This window comes from Pseudorca crassidens, chromosome 17 (assembly GCF_039906515.1).
Source record: "Pseudorca crassidens isolate mPseCra1 chromosome 17, mPseCra1.hap1, whole genome shotgun sequence".
NCBI lineage: Eukaryota > Metazoa > Chordata > Mammalia > Artiodactyla > Delphinidae > Pseudorca > Pseudorca crassidens.
In genome coordinates, this window is record NC_090312.1 from 55,271,413 (window position 1) to 55,293,063 (window position 21,651).

At 33.6% G+C, this 21,651-nt stretch overlaps 1 pseudogene; it reads left to right on the forward strand.

Annotated features, from left to right (window-relative positions):
- LOC137210081 (isoleucine--tRNA ligase, mitochondrial-like) overlaps positions 1 to 21,651 on the forward strand; it is a 145,035-nt pseudogene that overhangs the window by 39,415 nt on the left and 83,969 nt on the right.

Here is a 21,651-nt window from a genome sequence, read left to right on the forward strand (position 1 = left end):
GGCTTTGAAATATTAAAGAGCTGTGCAATGGCCTATACTTCCGTTAAAGTATATATTTATAGTCACTCACATTCAATGGGAAGGAATACACAAGGACATGAATACTGGGAGGTGGGGATCATTGGGGGTCACCTTAGGGTCTTCTTACCACGATTACCATTAAAATTTTTCTCTATGAAAAAAAAACCTTGAGTTATAGATAACTTACTAGTTTAACAGTTTACAAGACAAAATTTTAGTTTTGCAGAGTAAGATGACTAATTCACAGAATATGCTAAGTGTTTATTTTAAATTACTTTATCTTTGAAGATTCGGTGCTTTCATGTGCTATCTTTTGATCATATCCAATGCATACTGCTAAAATTCTGTTGAGAATCCCCCCACCATGCACATACACACACACACACACACACACACACACACACACACACACTTAACATCATTACTCATTTCAAGTTTTATTTCAGATCGTTCTTTCTAGCTAGATTTTATCTTTCATGGTCTTACTTGTATTTGTCCAACATTAATAATTCTGTGGTTGTAGGATTAGAAAATGACACCTTGCCTCAACTATCACTTCACAAATATCCCAGAAAGAATCAATAACGACTATTTATAATGAGAGTTTGCAATCATGTGAGTAAAATTGAAATATATCATTTCCAAAGTAATACACCGTAGTATTCATCATTCATGATTCTTGCTTTCCATGGAGTACTAAATGATAAAAGTAGAGTGAAGGACAAAAATGGGATATGATAAAATGTCTCAATAAAGTTAAGATTTGTTCCTTCATTATTGTAGAGCAGTGGTTCTCAAGGCATAGTCTGATGATGCTTGGGGGTTTCTAAGACCATTTCAGGGGTCTGCAATGTCAAAACTAATTTCATTAAAATGCTAAGATGTTATTGACCTTTTACACTACCTCTCTCTCTGAGTGTATAGTGAAGTTTTTCAGAAGCTACATAAAATATAATGATACCATTTCTCTGATGGCTTTGTATTCTTTTATTTTTTTCATACTGATGTTTTTTTTGTTTGTTTTTTATTGGGGTATAATTGCTTTACCATGTTGTGTTAGTTTCCACTATACAACACAGTGAATGACCTTTATGTATAAATATATCCCCTCCCTCTTAGACCTCCCTCTTACACCCCCTATCTCACCCATCTAGGTCACCACAGAGCACCAAGCTGAGCTCCCTGTGCTCTACAGCAGGTTCAAAATGTCCATTAACAGATGAATGGCTTTGTATTCTTGTGTTTAAATGTCTCAATTTTGTTTTCCAACACATTACATATTGATAGATAAAAATAGTGCTATTCTGTTAACTGTTTAAAAGAAGAATATTTGGACCCCAAAACACCAAAACCTGATTTATAGTGTTTACTGATTTTCTGTGATGTAGATACTCCCATGATGGTTGACTTCAAGCTAGCAAGGTGATGTCATTGAAAACAGAGTAAGGAATAATTACACACAGTCAGTTCTTGTGAGTCAGTGTGAGGTGGCTCCATTGCATCACTGGATATAACCCAGATAAGCAAAAATGCTCCGGAGTCAATTTAAAAGTGTAAAGAGGCCCAAAGATTAAAAAAAAAAAAAGTTTGAGAATCTCTGTTTACCATTTGTCCTAAATGATTCACTGGTAGAATTGGTGTAGGTAAAGTTTTTTTCAGGTACAACAGCCAACCATTTTCATGATTTTGTTTTCTTCTTTGGACTGTGATCCTTCATTAAATCTGACAAATTTAATTAGTTCTCAGTTATAAAGAAAGAAAATGTACCTTCTACTGTGGTCCCAAGGCACTTGTTACCTATCTCAAATGCAACAGATAATATTGAATTTGTGTGTGAAAGTGTCTATCTGCCTCACCAAATAGTAATCCAGGACTTCATTGTTCCCTTGGTATCTACTTTGCTTTATCTGCTAAATTAATCAATAACAAGTATAAATTAATATTATATGATTTTGGAGCATTTACATTTTAAAAGAAAAACCAAAATGAGGATAATCCTTTCTGCATAGAGCGTAATGGAACTTAAGAGTGAACTTATATTTTGTAAAGTTGAACTGGCTGTAGAGTATTAGAGATATTTGTAGGAAATATTACATGATAGTTACACATTAAAAAAATTCATAAATTGAATTTATACTTTTCTCTGTTCTTAGGAGAAAGCTTACAGTTTGTTAGCATTAAATGAAAAAAAAATTACTAAAGAGGTGGGAGGGAAATTTTGGAAGTGATGGATATGTTTATGGCATAGAGAATGGTGATGATTTCACCAGCATATACTAAACTCCAAATTCATCATTTTATATATTAAACATGTACAGATTTTTGTATGTCAGTCAAAACTCAATTAAGTGGGTTAAAAAAATTTTTTAAAAGTACTCTGTTTGAATAGTGCATAAGAGCACACATTATTTCTCATAGTGCCTTCATAGGAATTTTCACTATAATACTAATTGACTGAATATGTAACTACCATTTATGAATTTGCTAGACAATTTAGTTCTTTCTCAGATATTTAGCCTTTTTTTGTAATGATTCAGTTATTACCCTGAGAGACCATAGCTAAAACAGAAGAAAGAAGTAAGAGTAGAGAAAAATATGTACAATAAATAATTTTTAATTGTAGTGCAACAGGTTCTTTTTCTTCTGGAAATCCTAGGGTGGAAATGTTAGTGTTCATTTAAAAAAAATACTTAAACTACAACAAAATAGCCAGATATGACATCTCTTGCTGACAATTTGAGGAATTCATATCTACTTGTCTTATTTTAAAGACTGTTAGGTTTTCTTTAGACTCCAGAATCTTATTCAACACTTTTGACTGTATGGTGCTATTTGTGAACAGATATATCCTTCCACATATTCCACATAATTCATCTTTCATGGCTCTTTGTTCTCTGGGAACTTTTCAATATTGAGAACAGTTTTTAGTTCACGAATGCAATTATTGGGTAAATTTCTCAGCCAAAGTTCAAAGATGCAAATGAATTATATCAGTGGGTTAACTAGCCAGAGTGGGTAAAGATCATGCCCTTCTAGCTTCCAAAATGTATTCTGTAAAACATGGATTCTAGAAATTTTACATAGATATTAGATAGTATTCGGGGATGTATTTGGGGATGTCTTGGCTAAATCAAATTTAACAAATTACTGAGGAGTTTCTCAGAATAATTACTGTATTATTCTGATTGTGAATCTTCAAGGGAAGGTGTTGTTTTCCCTTTTTGAATTTGAAGTACATTTTCCACAGAATATCCTACAGGAACACACTATATGAAACTTCCTTGTATATATGCTCCAAATAGAATATCTTAAGAATGAATGAGGGCATTAAAATAATTTAAAAATATTATTTTGAAATATTAATTGGTTAGGCAACAAATTTGTTTTTATTTGTGGACCTTTAAAATTATTCTATTCAATAATGATTTTTAAAATAAAATTATTAATAAAATAAAAAGAATGCATATTCACAGACATTACAGTAAAAAAAATTCTTATTTTATTCATTATTTGAACTTAGAAAAATAATGCAATAGAATAATTATTCTTCATACATATTCATATTATTTTGATTAGTTTATTAGCTATATTTTTTCTATTGTCATTTTTTCATGAATGTATTTTAATATTGTCTCATTATTTTTAAATCTTTTATGAAATTGCAAAATTTTTCATAATTACATTTTATGAGTAATATATTTGAAATTGTTGAAATCTTTGATTCTTTTCTGAAAACTATATTTCTAACTGAGAAAATTATATTTTTTAGGTGCCTTGTAAACTCAGAGCAAATTCTTCCAAAAGTAATTTATTTTTGTAATTTTATTTTGTAGATAATGTGTAAATACCTTAGGTCAAATGTTTTCCCAGATACCCTTTTGTCACCATTTTGAGTAACTATTCTTGACAATTTTTTAAAAAATCAATCTTATTAAATGTTTTCTTTATTTGTAACTCTTTTGAATGTTGTAGATGCTGAAAAATCATAGACTTTCTCAATTTTATTCATTTCCAGTATCAATGATAAATTTATACACTTAAAAATAAGTGCTCCATCACATTTTTTCCTAAAAATCAAGATATTCTGGAGTACAACTATAGAATTTCAAAATTAAATGTGTATTCCATTTCAGAATTCATAATTTGTTCAGTTTCCTGCTTTTTCCTTGATAAATTTGAACGTTTTGCAATTTTCAAATTTTTTTTTGATATCGAATTTGCTGAAAGCTTAAAAAACTGCAGGTTGGTTTATTCTTTTCCACTATTTTTCTGGATTACTTTAATTGTAAATTTCCAATTCATCTGAAAAAAATGTGACTAAAATTTAGAAGATATATACAATTTAGAAGACATGTAAACAAGACATAAAAATTTGGAAGACACATAAGACATTTTGACTTACAAAGTAACTTCTCAAAGGCTCAAACATGTCTATGTTTTAACTGATGAATAGTAGCAAAGAGAGAAAAATCATAGCAGTATGCTCTTCCCGAATTTTTGTTTGTTTGTTTTCAGCATCAGCTTCTTCTTATAGTGTATATTTACTGTAGTGAATATATATAAAGCATACGTAATTTTTGACATAGTAGCTCTTCTTTCAATTAGTAAACATTTGCAGATTTTTGACATATAATTAGTAGTTTATATACATTTAATTTATTAATAACATTCTTTATCCTATGAGGCTGAATTCAACAAAAAATTTATTTATCATTACAAAACAATCTTATCTTCTATGTTGAACTTTCTACTATAGAAGCATATTTGCAGTAATATTAAACATTTAACTTAAATAGAATGAAATTCCAGAAGATTTATTTGATTTTAAATTTGATGAAAAATGAACAATTTTTAGAATTAAATAAATTGCTTTTCTTTTTGAAACATTAGATAATGACATGAACATAAAATTTATATCATCTAAATATTTGTTTTTTTCTGTTAATGAAGAATCACATTAGTATCAATTGCTTTGTAATTTTGTACATGCATAAATAAATGAACAAAGTTAATTTAAAAACTATCATTTGAGCTAAATAAAATTCTTACTTCACAGAGTATTATTAAACATGAATTCTATGGCTGTACTTTCTCTCGTGTAATAATCTTCTTAAAATATTTACTATCTTTCCAATTAGACGCTTCTTCTGTAAATTTTGTCCTTCAGGTGATACATAATAGTCCTCCTCCCATTTTAGTGTATGTTAAATGTCTTAATGATAACAGTTTAGGCAAATCACATATTCATTACCAATTTTCTTTAGAAATGAAAATTCTTTATTTATAAAATTAAAATGACCTTTTTACGGCTCATTCTTGTATAAAAAGTTTATAAAGTAAAAATGTTAATGAAAATAGTAGACATTTTAGATTTTAACCATGGAATGTCTGACAAAATATCCATAGCAAGGTATGTAGATACAATCTAAGACAGGGAGACCCAGCATTTATTTCCCATATACCTGCCACATTTTCTATTGACCCCACAGACAAGGGGGATGGCAGTCTTTTCATCTGACAGGGTTGGCATGATCCACGGTATAACTGGTTGGCACAACAAGTAGCCGGAAGGAGTAGCAGCATCAAACAACTTCAACTCTCACCAAAGACCAGAAGGTACTAGCTTTTCCTAGCTTTTTAGGTTGAAGAGCACTTTATCAGCTATTCTTGAAAAGGGGGTGTTTGTTAGTTATGATGCTAAATCTAAATCAGATCAAGAAAGTGAGTCCAGTTTCCTCCTGCAGGTTTTCCCTGTGTGAAACTGAGGACTGTTACTGCACATATATCTCACATCCATGGCAGAATCTGGATACACAAAATGGAGGCTCATCAAAAACATTTGAGAAGTAAATTATTAGTATGCTGGTCTGCGATCCATATTTTCTTTGAAGTTGGGGGGAGCATCCTCAAGAGAGGATGACCCTGTCAAATCTCCTTGTAAACATGCAATGTAGTCCTACTGGCAAACAAAATAATGGTTTGTTGGAGAGTCTTTATTTTTGGAATGCTTTTAACTGGATGTGTCTCATTTATCTAGGATTGCTTATGGTAAACAAACCTGAAATCTACAGTTTTATAGGGTATGGCTCCCTGAGAAATGTCATAGAATGTATGTAATCACATGAAGATGAATGGAGATGTTTCCCAGCCAAAATGGCTCCTTCTGTGTAAGATTCTGTATATTTGGCACCAGAGTGCATTCTGCTGCAACAAGAAAGAACCTGGGGAACTGCATTAGAGAACCTAGACCATTCCTGTTGTGCCAGTGCCTTGCAATTTCTTATGTCCTTAAAATTATTAGTAAATCTTTATGCTAAATAAAATCTTAGATTTGTGTCAGTCTTCTTGGAAAGTGTAATCCTTTGTTATCATACCATTTCAGATGATTTTATTGCAACTACATGAATTAATTATAATACTTCCTTAAAGTGAAGAATATGGAACAAACTGGTTGGGACTCTGTGTCAACAGGAATAAGCCGGAACTGTCTCCTCCTTATACCTGGAAGAGTGCAGACCTCTAAAGGAGTCTGGTCTCCAAGAGAGAAATCTGCCACCAGTGGCTTTAACAACAGACATTCTGACATTTGTCACTCAGTATTATTCATATTGAGACTTTCCTCTTTCTGGATGCCATCTGTCTATCTGCATGGGATGGACTGACTGTCGGCTGTTGCTTAGCAGTAGTTTCTGAACAATTGTTTGGTGTTGGTCTCACATTTCATTTCCTATTTTAACCATAAGTAGGTCATAAATCCAATTTGGTGAGCATTAATAAGTATTTTATTTTAAATAAAATAGAATAGAATGGAATACAATAGAATATATAGAACAAAATAAAAATAGAAAAAAAATCAAGGCACATTTACCTATGTAAGTTTAGGTATTGTTTCATTATAGTTTTGTTTTGGTTACTTGTAAGTGTGTGTGTGTGTGTGTGTGTGTGTGTGTGTGTGTGTGTGTGAGAGAGAGAGAGAGAGAGAGAGAGAGAGGGAGGGAGAGAGAGAGGATGACAATATTAAATGTGTTTATGCCTGAGGATCATAGTAAAAAAGAAATTCCATGACTTCTATTATGGGATAATAGTCTAGAATCTTAAGCAACCTCTGTTGAGAGTACACTTTTTTGACCACTTAAGAAACATAATCTTGCTTTATATGGGACTTGCTCTGATATAGTGTAGTATAAATGTTTTATGTAAAGAGACATTGAGGGAAGAAATTTGCAAGCCTGACATCAAAACTGGAGACTTGAAATTCAAATCTGAAATTGAGCCTTGAGGGTTCAGATTAATTTCTGACTAGCAAAATGCAATTTATTTTTTTAAGTCACCATAAAATTATACCAAAAAAAAAATCGAATAGCTTTACCAAATGACAATTTGAGTAAAAACCAGTCATTAGATGTGAAATACATTTCCCATAGCATACACTTGGGTTTTTAATGAAAAGAAAGGTACTTGTAAAGTGCTAGTGTGTATTTTGTGCAACCTCAAATGTTTGGGGGAATTTTTTTTTTTTAATTTGCCTGGATGGTGCAAAACACAGAAAGTCTTGCTTATCTCTCAATGTACACTGTAGCACAAAAGAAAATTAAGCCACTGGAAGGGTATTATGAGAAAGAAAAAAGTCAAATTATTCATTTAAAGTTTGACTGACCAAAGCTCCAATGTTTATAGTTTGTAGTTTTTACAATGCCATTATTATTATTTCAACTCAACAAAACAAGTTATTGAAACATTGAACTGGAATTATGATCGATGTACTACAATCAATAACATGTAAAATTTAAGAAATATTTGTTCCATCAATCCATGAAGACAAGGCTTTCCCAAAACCAGTAGTACAGGAAGTCCTCAAAGATGATCACAAAAACCTCTCAGCCTTCTGTTGTTATGGTATGAAAGCAGAAAACAATGTACATATTCAATTACTTTCCTAAAAATAGGTACATTATAATTCTGATGCTGAGCACTAATATTTATGGAACATTTATTCTGTACCTGAAACTCTGCTAAATTCTTTTCATATATTATCTCATTTAATGCATGAAACCACCTTCTGGAGTATTTAGTATTATTATCCTTGTTATATGGTTAAGGAAACTGGGAGAAATAAAACTTTCTGTAGGTTCCAGAAAACATGGGAACTATCTGAATCAACTCAGACCTACATGGATCAACACTGCAGACTTTCTCTTATATCATGTTTCCTCCCTCCCTCTTTCCTTCTTCTCCCTTTCTTCCTTTCTTTTCATTTTCTCTCTTCTTCCCTTCTTCCATCTCTCCTTTTTTCTCTCTCTCTTTCTGCTTCTGTGACTCTTTCTATCTGAAATTTTAGACTCAATGCCATCTTACTCAGAGGACATTGACTATCTGTTTCTTTCCTCTTACCTGTTCTCCACCCAGAGAAGTTAGCAACTACTCACAATCTGTCCTATACTGTACAATAATACCTGTCATATAATCTAAGTCAACTATGGGGAATAATATTTGAAAATTACAGACTTTCACATATGCTTGAAATTAACTTCAGGCGTATTTTGTGGAACTACTTATCTAATATTTAAATATTTGTTAGCCAAATGCTCAACCATTTTGATAGTTAAATCTTCCAGTAATAGGTAGCTTACTTCTAACTTTGAGCATGGCTATTAAAACAAATATTCATATTAAAGTGAAATGTGACCTTATGGCTTCATTCATTTGTCAAACAAATATTGAGTGATTATCATATGCCAATCACAGTTTAGGTCCTAAGGATACATCAGGGGAAAAAACAAAACAAAACAAAACAACGATCCCAGAATTTGCAGAGCTTCTACTTTCTTCTCAGTTAGGCCATAATAAGGATATTTACATTATTTTTGTCATGTTCATCTTTCAGGTGTTAAATGATAGGTCTTATGTACATCTTTAATCTTCTTTTCCCTAAATAAAATACTCTCTGTTAAAGGGATATATGTGGAGCACAGTTTAAAGCCTTACCATTTACACTCATCTGGAAGCTAAGTATTCCTCAGAGTGGCACAAAAGGAGTATATCGTAATGTCAAAGTAAAATAGAATATTGATATGTTTAATCCAGATAATCCATAAACAAAATGAGCTGTTTGAGTTTTGGATGTTTTCTTATACAAATGTACTAGATTTAAGGCCTGATGAATTTGGTGAGTTATTGGATTAGGTAACATTTCTTAGCTAGCACATGTCTCTCTTATTTTTATAAAACTTGAGGTTTTTATAAAAATAAATCCTGAGTGGAGGTTATTCATAATTAGTTCCTATTCATCTTATCCTTCTACCCATGAGCTTTTCCCCCAGAATTATCTATTTTAGGTTAAAAAAATCTTTTCTAAGTATCAGTTGATTTCTTGCAATAGATTTGCATGCACAAACACAACTACAAGGGAACAATGAATGAACAAGAACTATATACTCTGTCCAGGTTTGTTCTATCATTTTTCCACAATGAATAGTCTTGATACTTGATGAAAGAGAGACAGGACCTTTGAGGAATAAAACCTTAACATCCATTGTGTCAGGACACTTTTCTATCAGTGACATCAATTTCTTTGGAAATCATCACTCATCTTTAGCTTAACCCATGCCCTTCAGAAGGGCATGATTCAAGTGTCAGAAATGCATGTTCTCCTCACACACAAAGTGAAAGTCACCTTGGAATGAGAACTACAGGTGTGTTTGAGGCCAGAAAATACAGAAACATGTTGACCAAAGATTTTTCTAAAAGATCTGAGATCAACACATTTAAAAATATATGTATAAAGGGACATATGCATTAAATATATATAAATACATTTATATGTATCGATTTTTTTCATCTCTTTAGTTTTGAAACTGCCGATTCTGCTACCAAGGAGAATTCTGAATCCAATGACTTGTATCTTTATGTGAAGGACATGTGAAAACACATAGTGAAGATGGCCATGTGGCTACCTAAGGCAGAGACTAGAATGATATAGCTCCATTCTTTTGCTATCGCACGGGGAATATCTATTCTTCCCTGTCTAACCACTATATTTTGGAGCACATAACTTGCTTTCTAGTTTCACAGGTCCGCAGATGAAGAGGAGTTTTGCTCCAGGATGGATCATTTCCAGAGTCTCACCTACATCTGATTTAGGTGATTTTGGTGGTGAGATATGGAACTTTTGAGTTGATGAAATGGGTGAAGACTTTCAGGGATATTAGAATAGAGTGAACATATTGGGCACAAGGGACAGATGTGAATTGGGGGGTCAGACTATATTGGGTTGAATAGTGTACTCTCAAACGTATGTCTACCTGAAAACTCAGAATGTGACATTATTTGGAAATCTGGTGTTTGCAGATGTAATTAGTTAAGATATTGATTGGTGCCCTTTTAGAAAGCCTATGCGAAGACACAGGAGAGGATGATGCCATGTGATGAAGACAGAGATAGGAATTATGCAGCCACAAGCCAAGGAATCCAAGGTATTGCTGTTAACAATGAAAAGCTAAGAAGAGGTAAGGAAATATTTTTCCCTAGAGTCTTCAGAATAAGCATGGCATTGTTGACACCTTGATTTTGGATTTCTAGCCTCCAGTATGGTGAGAAAATGTATTTCTTTTTTTTTTATACTTTAATTTAATTTTTTTTTTTACACAGCAGGTTCTTATTAGTCATCAATTTTATACACATCAGTGTATACATGTCAATCCCAATCACCCAATTCATCACACAAACACCCACATCATTGCACCTCTTTTGCCGCTTGGTGTCCATACGTTTCTTCTCTACATCTGTGTCTCTATTTCTGCCCTGCAAACCGGTTCATGTGTACCATTTTTCTAGGGTCCACATATATGTGTTAATATATAATATTTATTTTTCTCTTTCTGACTTACTTCACTCTGTATGACAGTCTCTAGATCCATCCATGTCTCAACAAATGGCCCAATTTTGTTCTTTTCTATGGCTGAGTAATATTCCATTGTATATATGTACCACATCTTCTTTATCCATTCATCTGTCAATGGGCATTTAGGTTGCTTCCATGACCTGGCTACTGTAAATAGTGGTGCAATGAACATTGGGGTGCATGTGTCTTTTTGAATTATGGTTTTCTCTGAGTATATGCCCAGTAGTGGGATTGCTGGATCATATGGTAATTCTATTTTTAGTTTTTTAAGGAACCTCTATACTGTTCTCCATAGTGCCTGCATCAATTTACATTCCCACAAACAGTGCAAGAGGGTCCCCTTTTCTCCACACCATCTCCAGAATTTATTGTTCGTAGATATTCTGATGATGCCCATTCTAACTGTTGTGAGGCAATACTTCATTGTAGTTTAGATTTGCATTTCTCTAATAATTAGTGATGTTGAGCAGCTTTTCATGTGCTTCTTGGCCATCTGTATATCTTCTTTGGAGAATTGTCTATTTAGGTCTTCTGCCCATTTTTGGATTGGGATGTTTGCTTTTTTTAATATTGAGCTGCATGAGTTGTTTATATGTTTTGGAGATTGATCCTTTGTCCGTTGATTCATTAGCAAATATTTTCTCCCACTCTGAAGGTTGTCTTTTCATCTTGTTTATGGTTTCCTTTGCTGTGAAAAAGCTTTTAAGTTTCATTAGGTCCCATTTGTTTTTATTTCCATTACTCTAGGAGGTGAATCAAAAAAGGTCTTGCTGTGATTTATGTCAAAGAGTGTTCTTCCTATGTTTTCCTGGAAGAGTTTCATAGTGTCTGGTCTTACATTTAGGTCTCTAATCCATTTTGAGTTTATTCTTGAGTATGGTGTTAGGGAGTGTTCTAATTTCATTCTTTTACATGTAGCTGTCCAGTTTTCCCAGCACCACTTATTGAAGAGGTTATCTTCTCTCCATTGTATATCCTTGCCTCCTTTGTCATAGATTAGTTGACCATAGGTGCATATGTTTATCTATGGCCTTTCTATCTTGTTCTATTGATGTATGTTAATGATTTTGTGCCAGCACCATATTGTCTTGATTACTGTAGCTTTATGGTATCATCTGAAGTCAGGGAGTCTGATTCCTCCAGCTCCATTTTTTTTCCCTCAAGACTGCTTTGGCTAATAGGGGTCTTTTTTGTCTCCATACAAATTTTAAGATTTTTTTTCTAGTTCCATAAAGAATGCCATTGGTAATTTGATAGGGATTTCAGTGAATCTGTAGATTGCTTTTGATAGTAGAGTCATTTTCACGATATTGATTCTTCCAATCCAAGAACGCTGTTGGCATCATCTTTAATTTCTTCCATCAGTGTCTTATAGTTTTCTGCATACAGGTCTCCTGTCTCCCTAGGTAGGCTTATTCCTAGGTATTTTATTCATTTTGTTGCAAAGGTAAATGGGAGTGTTTCCTTAATTTCTCTTTCAGATTTTTCATCAGTAGTGTATAGGAATGCAACAGATGTCTGTGCATTAATGTTGTATCCTGCAACTTTACCAGAGTCATTGATTAGGTCTAGCTGTTTTCTGGTGGCATCTTTAGGATTCTGTATGTGCACTATCATGTCATCTGCAAACAGTGACAGTTTTACTTCTTCATTTCCAATTTGTATTCCTTTTATTTATATTTCTTCTCTGATTGCTGTGGCTAGGACTTCCATAACGATGTTGAAAAGTCTTGATCCTGATCTTAGAGGAAATGCTTTCAGTTTTTCACCATTGAGAATGATGTTTGCTTTGGGTTTGTCTTATATAGCCTTTATTATGTTGAGGTAGGTTCTATCTATGCCCACTTTCTGTAGAGTTTTTTTTTTTTTTATCATAAATCGTTGTTGAATTTTGTCAAAAGCTTTGTCTGCATCTATTGAGATAATCATATGGTTTTTATTTGTCAATTTGTTAATATGGTGTATCACATTGATTTGCTTATATTGAAAAATCCTTGCATCCCTGGGATAAATCCCACTTAATCATCTTGTATGATCCTTTAATGTGTTGTTGGACATTGTTTGCTAGTATTTTGTTGAGGATTTTTGCATCTATATTCATCAGTGATATTGGTCTGTAATTTTCTTTTTTGTAGTATCTTTGTCTGGTTTTGGTATCAGGGTGATGGTGGCCTCATAGAATGAGTTTGGCAGTGTTCCTTTCTCCACAATTTTTTGTAAGAGTTTGAGAAGGGGGGCTTCCATGGTGGCGCAGTGGTTGAGAGTCCGCCTGCCGATGCAGGGGACACGGGTTCGTGCCCCGGTCCGGGAAGATCCCACATGCCGCGGAGCGGCTGGGCCCGTGAGCCATGGCCACTGAGCCTGCGCGTCTCTAGCCTGTGCTCCGCAGCAGGAGAGGCCACAGCAGTGAGAGGCCCGCGTACCGCCAAAAAAAAAAAAAAAAAAAAAAAAGAGTTTGAGAAGGATGGGTGTTAGTTCATCTCTAAATGTTTGATGGAATTCACCTCTGAAGCCATCTGCTCCTGGACTTTTGTTTGCTGGAAGATTTTTAATCACAATTTCAATTTCATTACTTGTGATTTTTCTCTTCATATTTTCTATTTCTTCCTGATTCAGTCTTGGAACATTATACCTTGCTAAGAATTTGTCCATTTCTTCCAGGTTGTCCATTTTATTGGCATAGAGGTGCTTGTAGTAGTCTCTTAGGATGCTTTGTATTTCTGTGGTGTCTGTTGTAACTTCTCTTTTTTCATTTCTAATTTTATTGATTTGAGTCCTCTCCCTCTTTTCTTGATGAGTCTGGCTAATGGTTTATCAATTTTGTTTATCTTCTCAAAGAACCAGCTTTAGGTTTTATTGATCCCTGCTATTGTTTTCTTTGTTTCTATTTCATTTATTTCTGCTCTGATCTTTATGATTTCTTTCCTTCTGCTAACTTTGTATTTTATTTTTTGTTCTTCTTTCTCTATTTCCTTTAGGTGTAATGTTAGATTGTTTATTTGAGATTTTTCTTGTTTCTTGAGGTAGGCTTGTATAGCTGTAAACTTCCCTCTTAGAACTGCTTTTGCTGCATCCCATAGGTTTTGGATCATCGTGTTTTCATTGTCATTTCTCTCTGTAGGTATTTTTTTTTAATTTCCTCTTTGATTTCTTCAGTGATCTCTTGGTTATTTAGTAACGTATTGTTTAGTCTCCATATGTTAGAGTTTTTTTTACATTTTTTTCCCTGTAATTCATTTCTAATCTCATAGTGTTGTGTTCAGGAAAGATACTTCATATGATTTCAATTTTCTGACATTTACTGAGGCTTGATTTGTGACCCAAGATGTGATCTATCCTGTAAAATGTTCCCTGATCACTTGAGTAGAAAGTGTAACCTGCTGTTTTTGGATGGAATGTCCTATAAATATCATTTAAATCTATATGCTCTATTTTGTTATTTAAAGCTTCTGTTTCCTTTTTTTTTTTTTTCATTTTGGATCATCTATCCATTGGTTGAAGTGCGGTGTTAAAGCTCCCCACTATTATTGTGCTACTATTGATTTCCTCTTTTAGAGCTGTTAGCAGTTGCCTTATGTACTGAGGTGCTCCTATGTTGGGTGCATATATATTTTTAATTCTTGTATCTTCTTCTTGGATTGATCCCTTGACCATTATGTAGTTTTGTAGTGTCCTTCCTTGACTCTTGCAACATTCTTTATTTTAAAGTCTATTTTATCTGAAATGAGTATTGCTACTCCAGCTTTCTTTTGATTTCCATTTGCATGGAATATCTTTTTCCATCCCTTCACTTTCAGTCTGTATGTATCCCTAGGTCTGAAGTGGGTGTCTTGTAGACAGCATATATATGGGTCTTGTTTTTGTATCCATTCAGCAAGCCTGTGTCTTTTGGTTGGAGCATTTAATCCATTCAAATTTAAGGTAATTTTCAATATGTATGTTCCTATTACCTTTTTCTTAATTGTTTTCGGTTTGTTTTTGTTTTTGTAGGTCCTTTTCTTCTCTTGTGTTTCCCACTTAGAGAAGTCCCTTTAGCATTTGTTGTAGAGTTAGTTTGGTGGTGCTGAATTCTCTTAGCTGTTGCTTGTCTGTAAAGCTTTTGATTTCTCCATCAAATCTGAATGAGATCATTGACAGGTCGAGTAAACTTGGTTGTAGGTTCTTCCCTTTCATCACTTGAAGTATATCATGTGACTCCCTTCTGGCTTGTATAATTTCTGCTGAGAAATCAGCTGTTAACCTTATGGGAGTTCCCTTGCATGTTATTTGTCATTTTTCCCTTTTTGCTTTCAATAATTTTTCTTTGTCTTTAATTTTTGCAGATTTGAATACTATGTGCCTCTGCATGTTTCTCCTTGGGTTTATCCTGTATGGGACTCTCTGCTCTTCCTGGACTTGGGTGGCTATTTCCTTTCCCATGTTAAGGAAGTTTTTGACTAAAATCTCTTCAAATATTTTCTCTCATCATTTCTCTCTCTCTCCTCCTTCTGGGACCTCTATAATGCAAATGTTGTTGTGTTTAATGTTGTCCCAGAGGTCTCTTAGGCTGTCTTAATTTCTTTTCATTCTTTTTTCTCTATTCTGTTCCACAGCAGTGAATTCCACCATTCTGTCTTCCAGGTCACTTATCCATTCTTTGCCTTAGTTATTCTGCTATTGATTCCTTCTAGTGTAGTTTTCATTTCAGTTATTGTATTGTTCATCTCTGTTTGTTTGTTCTTTAATTCTTCTAGGTCTTTGTTAAACATTTCTTGCATCTTCTCAATCTTTGCCTCCATTCTTTTTCCAAGGTACTGGATCATCTTCACTATCATTATTCTGAATACTTTTTATGGAAGATTTCCTATCTCCACTTGATTAAGTTGTTTTTCTGGGGTTTTATCTTGTTCCTTCATCTGGTACATAGCCTTCTGCCTTTTAATCTTGTCTATCTTTCTGTGAATGTGGTTCTTGTTCCACAGGCTGCAGGATTGTAGTTCTTCTTGCTTCTGCTGTCTGCCCTCTGGTCTCTATTTTTTTCAGGGTACAGAGTTTGTGAAAATGCCTTACAGTAGTCCAAGAAAACTAATATTCAGACATACAGAAACCTCTTTCTTTTACTTTTTTCTGTGGAATATCACATGATGAGCTTATTCCCTCTTAATATGACAGTGCATCCAATGACTACCTTCAACTTTTAGTTTTGCCTTCTCTATGCTAAAATCAACAAGTTCCTTTCAACATTTTTTATGTATTTTAATTATATGTTGGTTTCTGTACCTCAAAGACTCACAGTTTGTCAACTTCTTTTTAAAATATCATAACCACGACTAAACATATTCCAGATGTGGGATATCCAAGGGAAAGTAAAATATGTCTGAATTTAATCTCTGAAGAGAACAGTTCTATTATTTCCATGTAATAATAATGTGAGACTTTTAAACAGTCATTACAGTGTTGAAACATATTAAGTGCATAATCTGCTAAGTTTTATAAATCTTTTTCCTATGAACTTTCTCAAATTCTGGTCATATCCAGAATACACTTGAGCAAGATTTGGGAACCAATATATCGATTATTGTATTTTCTTGTTAAATCAATCTCAGTTTGAGGCTATACATTTAGTTATAGTGCTTATTTCTAATTTGAATTTTGAATTTCAGTACATAAGATCAATCCTCTACTTTTGCATTGCTTGAGAATTTGATAGGCATGCTGTCAATGTTTTCATTAAAGTTGCTGATAGAAATACCAAGTGGGTTAGGATAAATTTTATAAAAGTACCATCAAATACAGAGTTCAGTGGCATGTCAATATAATACTTTCTCCAGTGAAGCATCAACAAATTAATCAAATTATTTTAGGAAACTATTCACTCAGAGGAACCTACAGAATAATATTAATATTGGCCAATATTTTATCATATAGCCCACCAGAAAATTACCTAATGTAGCTTATATTTGGCAAACATTTAGCAATATTTACTTTATTAAATGAATTTCCCAATTAAATGACAATTTAAAAAATAAAATTAGGTTATTTTGTCTTGATTAATTTGAGGAAAAATTTCACTAAGTGTTCACCAAATATTTACTAACCAGTTATTTAATATGATATTCCAAATTATTAGTGTTCTGAAAGATATTAAATACATTATTGGAAGAAAATTAAAGTCTCTATATATACATATATTTGAGAAATATTCATTTCCTCTTGATGTCTCATTGTATACTAGATAATACATTGATATTAATAAGGACAATAAATTCTGCAACAAAAGAACCTCTTTAATTTTGTGTGATGAAAAGTTTCATGGAACTACATAAATGGAAAATATTTTTACTCTAGAACACTTTTTAACCTCTATTCCAAGTAATACATTTGAGAAAGTGTTAAGTATGCCATTAGTACTCAAGACGTTAATATGAATTACTTAATCATGTGAGTCAGAATGACGCAGAAATGCTCTCTCTGGATCCCCTTTGAAAGAAAAACTTCTACACAGTTGTGGAGAATGCAGTCAGTACACTGCCTCTAGTTGACAGCTCTAGACAGTGCTATGCACAAGTTCACAGCTCCTAGCGGAGTCAGCATGTGTTGACTGAACAAAGTAGGGGTACACAGTTTTGGTCATTTATGCCCAATGTAACACTGCTCTGATGGGCAATGTTTGTTTCAGAACTCCCTGCTGGGTTGGCAGAAGTTATTCAGCCTTCATTTCAATTCAACTTCTTTTCCTGCCTAATCCTACCTCCTCCCCTTCTTCTTTTAAGTGTTAATCCCATATCTTGCACTCCAAATTCTATCTCAGCACTTGCTTCTTGAAAATGTCTATAGGTTGAAAAGCAACATATTTTTTAAAATTATTTGAGATAATTTTCTTTGGGCAAATATATTTTAGTGAAAAGTAGAAGAAGGAAAGTTCTAGCATAGAGGCAGTGCTTGTTAGAGCAGAGAAGCCTGGAGAGGTACCCTCCATTGTGGATTTGACACATGAACAAGGAAGCTCTAAACTACATATGTATCAAGGCAGGAACAGTAAGGAGAAGAAAAAGAATGATTCCAAAGACAAATATAGTTGCAATTTAGCTACATTCTTCTGGTTGACCTAATGATAGTTCTAGCATGAGGTGTTTCTCTGGTCTCGGGGCCAAAGGCAAAGCCAACCTTAATTTTAACCAAGACTATAAATTAAGGTCTGGACCACATTGTCAGTACACTTCACTATCTTGCCTAATCTCAGACCTCTGCTGAAATTAGCTGCATGACTAGCTGAGGGAAGTGGTGATACTGATTCAGCAGAAATATTTTTGGACTGAGATTTCTATGAAAACAAATAAACTAGTCATTCATGGGAAAATAAAATACGTTTAAACCCACTGTTGGGATAAATTGAATCAATTCATTGGACCATCTAACCAAGAAAGCAGTTCTAAAATCTATGAAACTATTATGGAAATAAATATACACAAAGTCATATCTAAAACAGATATAAAATGCTACTTCAGCTATTACATGTTGAATCAACTCCTTAATTTGGTTCTCAAGTACACCATGTACCTGTAGAACAGTTTTTTCAGTGCACCCTATTGGCCAAAAAAGTGAGTCTCTCCTTGACCCCTATGCAGAAGTCTCTCTCAAAGAGACATATGTCATTTGAAATATTTAAGAATACTGACTGCTTTTTCAATCAGGCTTGTGTCTTGAGAGAAGGAGATGCCTTATTTCTTCTTTGGTTAGATATCTAGATACTGAATATACTTTCATAGATCCAGAAAATAAATCAATTTACTTCACTTCAAAAACTAGATTTAAGAATTAGTAGTTTCATTCATATTTTTTGAGTAAAGTTTATTTCTTCACAGCTAATAGACATGAATCAACTCAGAAACTATCAGAGACTTACAGAGTTTAGTTATTTGTCTATTCACAAATTTGAAAGTTGAACATATTTTCAATGAAAATTAAACCTAATGAAACTTAATAATGGCCCCTCTCAGAAAACTAAACAAATTTTCTACTTCAAATCTACAGGCTCTCCTATATTATACTCTCAAAGGATTTCTGTGGATATAGAGTATGAGAAGTGATTTACGAAGATTTATAAAAATGCAAGATGTCACAATGCATTGTAATTATTTGTTCTTGGAGTCAAACTCAGGTTCAGCTCTAAGAAAGACTCTTTTGTTCCTTTGATAGTAGACTTTATAAGTACCTTTACTGAGTGATTTCACTGTTGTTCTAAGAAATATTTTGAGGCCCACAGCTGCTGAGGAGATATTGAGCCTCTGGGAACACACACAGGCTTCTAGGGAAATTACTTGGAAGAAGAAGAATGTTACTCTATTTATAAAGATGGATAAGATATTTTGGTTATCATGACATCAACAGAGAATGGAGAAGAAATTAATGTGTTCTCACAGTCTTCTAGGCCTCTGTTAGATCTGTTACATATATTATTTCAGTATCCTTATCAATTGCAACAAACTAAATGAGCAGTAGACCAAAATTTAAGGTTAGGGAATTAGGTGTATAATATTCCCAAGACTTCCTATTTTCTAATTTGTAGAGATTTGACATGAACTTGTAAAATTGGTGTCCTTTCTACTTCATTAAGCTGCCTCCATCAATAATGTGACTTCCATCAATAACATTTTATGTTTAAAACCAGATTTTTTTAATTGTATGTTTATCTAGATTTATTTTCAGAGTTAAAAAAAGCAAAAGCTTGGTAGGATTTTAAAGTTGTCAAAATAAAAATCTGAAGAGAAAGCATTTTTTATATTAGTACTTTTATTTCTTATTTTTTTTACTTAATTTTTAAAAATTTTTATTGAAGTACATTTGATTTACAATGTTGTGTTAGTTTCAGGTATAAAGCAAAGTGAATCAGTTATACATATACATATATCCACTCTCTTTTAGATTCTTTACCCATATAGGCCATTATGGAGTATTGAGTAGAATGCAATACTTGGGCTATACAGTAGGTTCTTATTAGTTATCTATTCTACATATAACAGTGTCTATATATCAATTCCAATCTTACAATTTATTCCTCCCCGCCATCCCCTGGTAACCATAAGTTTATATTCTACATCTATAACTCTATTTCTGTTTTGTATGTAAGTTCATTTGTACCCCTTTTTTAGATTCCACACATAAGCGATACCATAATTTTATATTAGTACTTTTAAATCTATGTTTTCAATTTACTGGTAGTTAATGAACAATATATACATTTGAGTGAACAAACCAATATATAAATTTTTACTATAAATCAACAATTTAATAATGGAACAATAAAGAAATCTCCTGAACCATAATACATTACAATAATTGGTGGCAGTGATGGTTGACTGCTACTTCAGTCAATTTTATTAAAACTGTGCCAGTTATTTGACTTCTCTAATACTCTTCTGTTCGGAGATATTTCTCCATAGACCTCTTGTTTGTATAACAAACAATCTTGGAAGATAGACATGGTATCACTTTCTAGAGCAAATGGCAGATTTGCTCACAGCCTGAGTATATAAAGACTTTACCTCTTTCTAGAGCAGGAGGCAGGCACACTTACTGAGACCAGGTGCAGATTCACAACACCCAATATCTCTGGCAGTCAAGGAAAGACTGATATCTCTTCCTTCCCGCATCACCATCACCACAAAAAAGGAAAGCCAGCACCTTATTGACCATGTTGCATATTGAAGATAGAATGTGCTTGACTTGGGGATTCTACTTGTTCTTTATACTGGCTATCTCATAATTTGACATCTGTTGTCTGAGGTCCACATAAGTAGGTTGCATTGGAGGAGGTTCAGCAAGCCCTGACATGATCTTTAACTTTGGAGCTCTTTAGCCATAATCAACCTTTTGATCTATAACTCTTTGACTAATGGTTTTGCAGATCAGAGCCTTTGGTAAAGGAAGGTAGCCTCCACCTAGAGAAACCTTTTAGGATGTTTTACTCATTATCTCCCTGACACAGCTGTTAGATACATACCATCTGAAAAGGAGTGTTGTTATGAACCTTGCTACTGGGCTGCTATCAAGACAAAATACCTGCTCCATGGAGGCTTTGTGACTCTCTGGTATAATATTCTCATTTTGAGGTGAGTCAATTTCAACTCAATGACTAAAAAGTTAAAAGGGCTCTACAAGTTGCACTGGTGAAGTGGAAATTCAATATTTGGCAATACAGCAGGCCTGGTCTTAGTGGTATCTTGACTTTATCTGAAAAAAATAACAGCTATCCCTTCAGAGAAAATTTGTGTTCCACTCTGTCACCTGATGCATAGCCTCTGGCTCAATGGAGTCCTTGATTCATAGAGATTTACCTAATGCTTAAGCTTGGTTTGCTGATGGTTTGACTAAGCTAAAACTAGAAGGTGTAAACTAGGTTGACATACAATTTCAACTTACTGTCAGCTATACAGAAATAATGTTGGACCTGGTTACTCCACTCATGGGTAGAACTCTACTATTCTTATAGCTCTGGGCAATACTTTCTTTGATGAACCTTATTACATTTTTAATGAGCTTTTAAGTCTTGCCAGTGATGTAGCTCTTTGGTCTGCCACTTGGAAAACAAAACACTGGCAGATTAAAGACGAGCACCCTTCTTCTTCTTCTTTTTCTTTCTCTTCTTCTTCCCCTTCTCCCCTCCTCCCACCTTTTACTCCTCCTCTTCCCCCTCCTCCTTCTTCTTCCCCTCCTTCTCCTTCTCCTTCTTCTTCCTCTTCTTCTTCTCC